We start from the raw sequence: 9,894 nt of genomic DNA, 5'->3' as shown, positions 1-9,894 counted from the left end.
AATTTAGTCGATCCATATTTCCTTCCTCTGCTCCCATCTCCAGCTTTCTCCTTCTCTGTCTCCATCCTCTAACACCCTGATCTTTCTCATCTTGACTTCCTTTCCTCTGCCCGTTACCTGCTCCCTCAGCCCTCCTCCTGCTCCTCCTCCCTCCCCCCATCTCAGCTGCGGCTAAAACCTGGAGTCTTAGGGAAAAGGAAAAAAAAAAAAAATCTCGGCTGTAGAGCTGTCAAACCGGGCATGCTCAGTAGACAGGGCAGGTTTTTTGGTCTCGAGTAGCGGAGAAACATTTTTTGCACCACCGCTACCAGCCTTAGAGCGCGGCGGCGGCGGCCACGGCAACATCAGCACAGCCATCAGCCGTGCAGACGCCCCGCACCCGGGAGCGCGGCGGGCTCCGGCTTAGCCCGGAGTTCACCTCCGAGTGCCCCGGGGGCTGAGCTCACCCCTTCTGCTTGCACATACACGCACACTCTCTCTTTCACGGACACACACGCGTATACACACTCTCTCGCGCGCGCACACGCGCGCACACACACACACACACACACACACACACACACACACACGACCCCGGGCGCAAGCACCCTCCTGGCAAGGAACGTCCGCTGGCGCGGCAGTAGCCAGGTTCGGTTCCTGCCCCCGGCGGCGGCCGGCTGAGAGCACCGCCGCCGCCAGTCAGAGGAGAGCGATGCGGGGGCCCAAGCGGCAGCTCGAACAGTAATGTGGATTTACAGTCGTTTCCCGCAGGAGCCGGCTGAGACGCCTGAAGTCCCGGGCACCGGCGGCGCCCGGCGGGGCTGAGCACCTGGCGAGGGGGCGGGGGACCGCACCTGGGGACGTCGCCGAAACTTGCGCTTGGACTAGGTAGGTGCGTTTCTCGGGGTCCCCATCTCCTTTCTTCTGGCTCGCGGCCTCCACCCCCAACCTCCCACCCCAAGGACTCGGGCGAACTTCACCCCGAGGCTGCTGGCGACGGATGGCGGCTCCCGGCTGTGAACCGCGGGCTGCGTCCGCTCTGGGAGTCCTGCCCGAGGAAGCAGAACCTTCGCTCCTTCTTCTCTTGGTCTCTGCTGGGCCCGGGGGTCTGGACCACCCGGGGGAGGTGGGAGGTCGGCCTTGTTCGCAGTTCAAGCTTCCAGTGGGCCCTGGGGGCGCCGCCTTCGAGGGCTCGTTGGGCTTTACAGGCGACACTTTTGCCAACCAACTCCTCTGGTTGTGAAAGGCGGGGGGGGGGGGGGGGGGGAGGGCGCCTCGGCTTTCACGCAGAGCCGGGGCGCTCTAACAAGTGGACCTGGACGCTGGAGAGGGGAGGTTCGGTCCGAGGAGAGACAGGGGTCGCCTCTCCCCGGCATCCCTCCCACCTGGAGCGCCCGCCTGGGGCTCAGTCACTTAGGTCCCGCTACTGCCTTCCTTTCGAGAGGAGATGCCTAGGGGCTAGGACGCACTTTAGTACCTGTTTGCTTCTGAATTTCCTTTTGAACCCCACTCGGGGAGCCCAGATTCGGAGGTGGGGGGGGGGACTCTAGAACCTTACCTACGCCATCTGGGGCCCCACCCGATTCGTCCTCCCTACACCCCAATCTTTGGCAAAAGAGACAGTCATTACGCAGTAGTCGGTGCTCTGGGAGCCGTCGGTGTTGGCTTTAACCACGCGCTCAGCTGCGCGGGTTTGTGTGTTTTTTTGCATTTTATCCTGAGACGTGGTCCCAGGAATCTAGCAGTGTCCAGTACAACTGCGGAGCGCCAAGTACCCTCTGGGCATGGCTGGAGAAACGTAACCTCACTTTCTCCCACTGCACAACGGGCGGATTAAGAATTCAGTTTTAGGGTGCTTTTCCTAGAGGTGGAGAAGGGAGAGTTAGCGCGACTTGGTGAGTGGATGTGTTTACAGTCAGGAGTGCATTTAAACATTTCAGCAAACCCAGTGCATTCAGTTGTTTACAATTGCGGAGACAAACGATCTCACTCCACTAGTAGATGTCTCGACATCTATTTCGCCACCAGGAGAGTAGGGGCGGGGGCGAGGGCTGGTTTGCAGCTCGTGCATGCCGTCGGCAGCTTTGGGTTTAGCAGATCTGCATCACTGCTACTGGCGATATGCTAATATGCGTAGGAAAACTCCACATTTTCCGTAGGAAGCAGTTAGTTGGTCAGGAGCCGCCTGAACTTTCCCGTTTATTTATTTATTTATTTTCCTGGAATGTTAATCCCGAGGTGTATTTGAAGTGGCCGGAAGAAATGCAAAAAGAAGTTTCTGGTGCTAGTGAAGGGAAATTAGTAGCCATTCGGTTTCAGAAACCAAAAGGAAACGAAATACCCCAGTGGACTCTAATAGGTACTGTTTGATTAACATTTAATTGATCGCGTTTGTGGTAAGTAAGGGTCACAGACAGATTCCTTGAATTTTAGATGGTTGCTCAATGATTATAACTAACAAAGCAGGTACACTATACTGTGAGAGTCAGTCGCAACTCTTAACCTGTTTGGGAAGACATAGCAAATGTCTGCTTTATTATTATCTTTTGGCTGAATATCCTGGCTGAATATCCTGATTCATCTTCCTAGTCCGAAGACATTCGATTTGGAGCATAGGGTACTTAAGTGCTGCCAAGAAAGAGTAGAGTCTAAGAAGAAAAGGATTTTTTCTATTAAAAGGAGATCCATAGCTTTACCTTATGCTCCATGATTACCCAGCATTTGTTCGTTTGCTCACCCCCCCTCATTGCTCTTTCTATCTGCAGTGTGGAAGAAAATGAATTTTTATAAGACACAGTATGACCCTTACGGTAAATAAATGGAAAAGCAGAATCCTACTTTTGCCATTTTGGTCGAAGTTTATAATACTTTTTTGGGTGATATGTTAACTAATTTACTATTGTGAAGTTTGTTTTTTTTTTTTAAGGTAGTTAAAAGCTTTCAAGTATGCCCAGGTAATGTTGGAACTTTTTAATGATAATAAAAGTCACAAGGTACATGTGAAGAGGGGTTCAGGTAATTTCTAAAATGAATCCATGCTTTAAATGTTATTTGAAAGTTTTCAGATTGTCCCCCAGAATGTTTTTGATAAACAGGTGTTTCTGGAAAACAACTCTACAAAAGAAATGTTGACATTCTCATAATAAAATTAATGGAGTCTAGTCCCTAGAACAATGTCAGACACAGTAGAAAATGAGTATTTTTTAATACATGAATTAGTATTTACCATTAGTTCTAGGTCCAGATTATGAACACAATATACAGTGAGGCTGAAGGAAAGAAGGCTTTGCAGAATCATTGTGCTGTAAGGGTGATTAAGAGAGACTCCAGATACTCAAATATTTAGGAGTGTTAAAAAATAAAATCAGATTATATGTAATCACCGTCTCATTCAAAGGCCTAATTGGAAGTCCAAGTCCGAACACCCTAGAAGTCTCATTGTTTTAATTCAATTATCATATGTGTGAATAACACTGACATAATCATAGTTCCCCTTATAGTCATTGTACCTTTTTGCCTTTAATACAAAGATTCTTGCTGAAGCAGAACAACTCAGCATTTAAGTTTATTTTGTGCAGTATTTCTTTAAATCGTCAAACTGCAAAATATTTTTTTGATATGTTGCCTCTGAACTTTATTTTCCATGACGACCTTAAAAAACATGGAAATGATAAGAAGGTTCAGTGTTAGTTAACATAACACCTTTTTTTCCATTCTATGTTAGAGATAGCAGTTAGAATCCTTGTAATTTTTGCTTGAAGCTTGCTTTTCCCAGAAGTCCATCACTTTCAGTTTTTAGTTTATCAAGTGCTTAGTATAGATTATGGTTAATAAATCCCCTACGGTTTCTCAAACTATTTATTTATTTACTCACTTACCGACCTGAGGTCAAAAGAAGACCAGTACTTTGCATACTCATGATTTTTTTTTAATGAAAACAAATTTTTTAATAGTACTCACATATTTGTTCTCTCTTTCTCTCTCTCTCTCTCACACACCCACAGACACAGACACACAGACACATGCACACTATCTAAAGAATGCCATGCATCATATATAAAACATGTATAATAATTTTATGAAAATTCTATATATATATTTAAATTCCTGTCAATTTACCTTCAAATGTAGGAATCCATGCATACTTAAAAAAAAAAAAAGAAGCTTTCCATCATTTGCCATTTGGCATGAAGGTTTGAACTGGATTACTAGCACAACTACAGGCAGATTAAATCATGAAGAATATTGTAGGAGAGAGTATTTAGCAGTTATGATCAACAGCATATATCCATAGCTGGGAGTGTAGCTGCTTCTGATTATAAAAAATTAAGAAGAATCAAATTTCAAAACTATTTCCATATACAATAAGTGTTTTAAATCATCTGCAGGTTCTGAGTATTAGATTAAATCGCTATTTTGAATGTAGACTACTATTATTTTTCCTTCCCCTAAAAGGTAAAACATTCTGAATCCTGGCTTAATATGTTATTTCTTTCTGTTATTCAGGCTTGATCTATTATTTCTATTTCTTTCTGTTTTCCATTAATTTTTTTGAAACTGAGGAAAGGGAATATTAAATAGAACCAGCTAGAACCGTGCTTAGTTTGAGCAGGTGAATGCTAGAAAAGATTTCACACAGCTTTTGATTATTCCTAATAACCTTGATGGTCCAACCATAGGTGTCTTCGGTATGTGGTACTCTGTTATGACAATTTTATAATGTAGTTTGCTAGGTGCAAGTTGGTACAATTTAGCAAGACCAACAAAATTCTTACATTTGGAACCCATGAAAAATAAGGCTGAGGAAATTGGAATTTGATGGCATAAAGTGAAAATTATTGTATAACAATATTTATATCAGTTGCACTGTTAACATTTTTGTACACAATCAAGCAAACTAGTTTTAATTGGAGATGGTAAATATTTTTACAGTTGAAGTTGGATTCCTAATATTTAAAAAATAATAATTTAGAGTCTGATAAATAAAGCCTGTTAAATTCTTATGTAACTTTAGTACTCATTTCTAGACCTGGAAGTATAATCTTGGATAATTTACAATTTTTTAAAAAATATGACTTTTACTTCCTGTCCAAGCCTCCACGTTAGGTAAACAATAGCATATGGTGAAACATGCATATATGCCAACTAACCACTACCTCTTGGATGATGTTTTCAGTGTGATGTAATGATTCTGAAATATTGGGTTCTCCGTTCCCACTCTACTCTAACTGTACGAGTGGAGAGGCTAATTGAAAAATGAACATAGGAAAATGTGTTAAATGGTCTCTTTTCATATTAGTGGATCACCCCCTGTGAAGCTCTTACTCTTAGCCTTCATATCTGTGTTTATGGTAGGTATGGGCCAAGATTAGTATTTTTTTCTGGGTGCTTATGAAAGGTCTCTATGGCTCTATCTCAAATACGTAAGTGAAAAGTTCATCAACCATCCAGCTGTTTGGGGTAATACAGACAAACATCAGGTTTGTTGAGAGAATTTCTTACTTAGTTTCTAGAAGTTTGGAGTCATTTAACAGCCTGATGAATCTTAATATTTTTGCCAAAAAGAGAAAGAAAAAATGAAACACTTTAACATAATGTAAACTACATTAAACACTCTTGGATTACTATAAAATACATAATAAACTGTATGCCACCCTGAATCTACAGCCTTCAATGAAATGCATAAGGAGATGTTTGCACCCCTTAGCAATTACAAAAACAGAAACACACTGGCTTTTTCAACAAGCCAGGATATTAAAAACTTTAACTTCGATTCTGCCTACCCCCACCACCCCCGCTACTGATTCATCGGTTTAAAGAAATCAACTTAAAGAGTTTGATATGTTGGCTTCTTACAATTTTCTGCACCTCATTTTCCACCGATTCTTCTACTGCCATGGAAACTAGACGGACAGACAGCTGGGAGTCACTAATTCAGGATGGGAACCTGCTTGTTAATTTAATTTCATGCCAGCCTGTTGGTCTCTGAAAGTAACCATAAAAGGCTGAGGAATTGAATTTGTGAGCAATAAATGATTAAGCAGAACAAAAAATCAGTGCCATCTCTGTCATTTTCCCGAAGATCTACTGCTTACCCTCTCTGTCCCCTACTCACGCAGTTCTTTAAAAATAATCACAGAAATAGAGGTTTGATTCGTGCGTTCTTGTTGGTATTTATGTGTGCTACAGAGCATTTTTGTTCTATGAGGACATTCACAGCCGTAAAATAGTTTCGTAATAGCTATTATATTGAAAAAATATGTTCATTCAAATTATGATTTTGTAGACTTTGAAGAAGCCTAGTTAGTGATCATAGTAAAGTTAAGTATAAATGATGCTTGACTTTTCCAGTAGGATTGGTTATTTTTCCTTTCCAAATATAAAAACAATTTTATTAAAATATCTATGCCCCACTTGTTTTTTTATTACAGCGACAAAATGGATTTGAAAACATTTATTTGAAATCTGTAAAACACTCATTTTACCCGTCACCATAAAGCATGCTGATTGTTTTAATTTTAATTGACTAAGTTGTCAGTTGATAAGTAGTCAACAATGAGGAAATTGCCTTTTAATGTTTCTCATATTCTGTTGTAACATTTTTGTGGCTGATTATGACTTACAAAATTGAATTTTGGAATCACAAACTCTAATATGAGCTGAATTGCAATCCATGTTAAGCCTTTTGCAATATTATCAGCTATGGGTCCTGATAAACTAATATTTTTTCTTGTGAGTTTATGGCTGTAAACAAATTTCTGTATTATGGCTAAGAAAGAGTGATTCCCCAAAAGGATTTTGATGATGAAAAAAGAATGAAGATACATATTTCTGTGTCAACAGGTTTTTTGTTTTAAAGTGACTAGAATTTCAAAACATAAATATCTCAGAATTATTAACGACAGAATGAAGTAGTGATTTAAAAGTTTAGGAAAAACAATATTTACATTTTTATGTTTTAGGGAATATTGATGATATTGGTATCCAGTTGTTGGGTATTGAATGTGTTAGTTGGTTTACTTCTGTTACTTGAGCCATACTGGTGTGATATGAAAATATCTGAGTAAAACATGAAAAATTGAGTCAATCATCAATGTTGAACATGGAGATTCCCCACTATCTGTCTGTGCCCTATCTTCTGTGTCACGTTGATTTCCTCTAGCCTTTCAGCAGATGCATGACATCTGGATGTACGATGCAAAATAACAGACAATCATCTGGAAGGTTCCAAATATCTGATCAATGAATTTTGGCTATTCATCCAAATGATGTTCTTGTGTTATAACCTCAGTTTCCCTTTCAAAATTACTGTATATTTACTTTTCAGTTGTTCTCCTATTTAGTAGAAAGGTACTGTGAATATTCAGGATGCTGATGCAGCTGTATATATGAAACTTTCAGTAGAAGCCCTTTATGGTTATATCAAAGGAAATCCATTTTCATTTTAATGTTTGGAATCACAGTTTAATGTTTTTAGCTGCCTGTATGAATGAGGATTTTTAAAGCAGCCAAAATAAAAGTACATTACATACTTCAGGGAAAATCTGATCGCTGGCTAAGGTCAAGGAGAAAATTTCCCAGTTGGATGATTTTGCATAATTGGTGGATTGTAAGTGTTTGTATTACTTCTCATGCCTCTATATGGTTTAGACACCTGTCAAAGAGAAGGTGCCAGATTAGATGGTCAATTGGTTTATTAGATATTATAATCCCTGTGTCACAGCTGTATATGGACATTTTAAGAAAACTCTTCAGTTGTTCAGAGAAATTAGAAAAAGATACTGCAGATGGCCTATCTCAATAATCCAGGTTTTTTCAGGTACATTTAAAAGTAAATGTCCTAAGAGATGATTAATTCGGGAAAGTTATTGATAATGAACTCATCTTATGCTACACATCCTTTGCACCTATGATGATGCCTTATTAAAGGTGTCTCAATCTTGGTAATTACCACCTGTGTTTAAATATAGAGGTGTATAAATACACTACAACCTCAGGGTGACTGGAAGCCTTCTAAATCTGAAATGTTCCTAGCTAACTCGATTCCTATCAACAAAATGTTTCTGATCAACATTTTGAATTTATACTCTGTGCATTACCCCCCTTTAGCATTAGTGATTTTCTTTTTTTAAAGCTGCTCTGCTTAATTGCAAGCATTTGAGTGATATTGTCGTGTGATCTCCTGCTTTATTAACTAGCCCCAAAATATGTTTGTGCTTATGTGTGTGGGGAAGGAATTTTTTTCTAAAGGAATATTTATTAAAAAGTATACGTACATTTTTGACATGCATTTTACAAACATCATTTACAGAAACATAAATCACTTATTTGCTTACTCCATGCTTGAAATGAATGTATTTTTGTGATTGTGAATCATTACATGTTTAGAGCTTTAAGCAATGTAGGGAAGCATTGACATCATTGCTATGCAAGTCAAATGAGAAACTGCTTTTGGAAAGATAGTATTAATTTCACTAATGAGATTTAATGACCTCTAAGGGAAAACGCTGTGCAGTTGATTGGCCAATTGATACCTATTGCTTAGATTTGAGAAGACTTTTGTACCTTGAAAAAACAATAAAATCACTCTCATTTCTTCCCCCTTCCCTTTCTTTCTCTTTTCTTTCTTTCTTTCCTTCCAAGAATTGAGGTAGTGTATAGGTTTATGAGAAAGGAAATGCTGGGACATTCACTAAAGTGTTGGTAGTGCTTAACCTCTTTATTCTTTTTCTAAATCCGACCATTCCTTTATGCATATCCTAGCGAATTATAAGTGTAATGTGAAATATTATTCTTTATATTGGTTTTGGCTCATACATTCTTTCAATGATCTTGGGTAGAAGCTAAAATAATACACTGATTTCCTGGGATGTTATCTTTTATTACAGATTTACTCTGTGCACATATCCATACATTGTTGGTGCATTTGTGATTTGTCTTTCATGTTTAGTGTAATAAAATGTCAACCCTTAGGTGTGACACCATTTATTTTTGGTTTCAAACCCATGAAGTGTTAACACAAGGGTGCTACATTTTTTCCCATTGTTTTGTTCTTTTCTCGCATTTGAGATATTGCCTTGATGAAACATTGGACAACTTGTGAAAGTGAGGCAATTTTAATGTAAACAATTAGAATTCAGTGCAATGGAAATATTTTAAGGGTAATTCAACACAGAATCGAGAAAATTTCAACAATATATTTCTGTAAAACATGGGATAAAACATGTTTAAGGAAATGTTTAAAACAGCAATAGATGTAGTGAGAGAACTCTGGTCCCAGATATTTAGCAAAATACTTGAGACTTCTTTGTTGTTGAAAAGGCAGAAAAAGAATCAACTTTACACAGAGTTCTGGGACAATGTGTGTTGAAGTCCCAAGTCTTTTCCATGAAGACTTCAGTATTACACAAGTTTGATTATACATCATATTTTTTTTTTTTTTAGAGAGAAAGAGAGCAAAAGAGAGCTAGTGAGTGAGAGAACAGGGGAGGGACAAAGGGAGGGGGAGAGAGAGACTCAAGTAGGTTCCACCCCCAGCAAGGAGCATTACATAGGGCTAGATATCATGACCCTGATATCATGAACTGAGCCGAAATCAAGAGTCAGACGCTTAAGCGATTGAGCCACCCAGGCGCCCCTGATTATACATCATAAAATAATCTTCATGAAGAAAAAAACACCATATGTTCATTTTCTCATTCATTCATTTGCCAAAACTTTTTAAAAGTGCTTGTGTTTACCCAGTGATACGAAGATACTTTAAAAACTTACCATCTAAGGGTGCCTGGGGGGCTCAGTCCGTTAAGCTGCGACTTCCGCTCAGGTCATGATCTCAGTTTGTGGGTTTGAGCCCCACGTCAGGCTCTGTGCTGACAGCTCAGAGCCTAGAGCCTGCTTCAAATTCTGTGTCTCCCT

The 9,894-nt window shown here is 39.8% G+C and overlaps 1 protein-coding gene across 5 annotated transcripts in view; it reads left to right on the top strand.

The window, feature by feature from the left end:
• The first annotated feature begins 267 nt into the window (after positions 1-267).
• Positions 268-9,894, top strand: part of TENM1 (teneurin transmembrane protein 1) — a 789,989-nt gene continuing 780,362 nt past the window's right edge. For 3 of the 5 annotated variants that reach the window (XM_058713217.1, XM_058713216.1, XM_058713215.1), the window contains exon 1: positions 268-867. The gene's annotated coding sequence lies outside the window, so the exon portion shown is untranslated. The remainder of the gene's footprint in view (positions 868-9,894) is intronic. The other 2 variants (XM_058713214.1, XM_058713213.1) reach the window with 1 other exon arrangement.

Source organism: Neofelis nebulosa, chromosome X (genome assembly GCF_028018385.1).
Source record: "Neofelis nebulosa isolate mNeoNeb1 chromosome X, mNeoNeb1.pri, whole genome shotgun sequence".
Taxonomy (NCBI): domain Eukaryota; kingdom Metazoa; phylum Chordata; class Mammalia; order Carnivora; family Felidae; genus Neofelis; species Neofelis nebulosa.
This window is presented reverse-complemented; position numbering and strand designations above follow the sequence as displayed.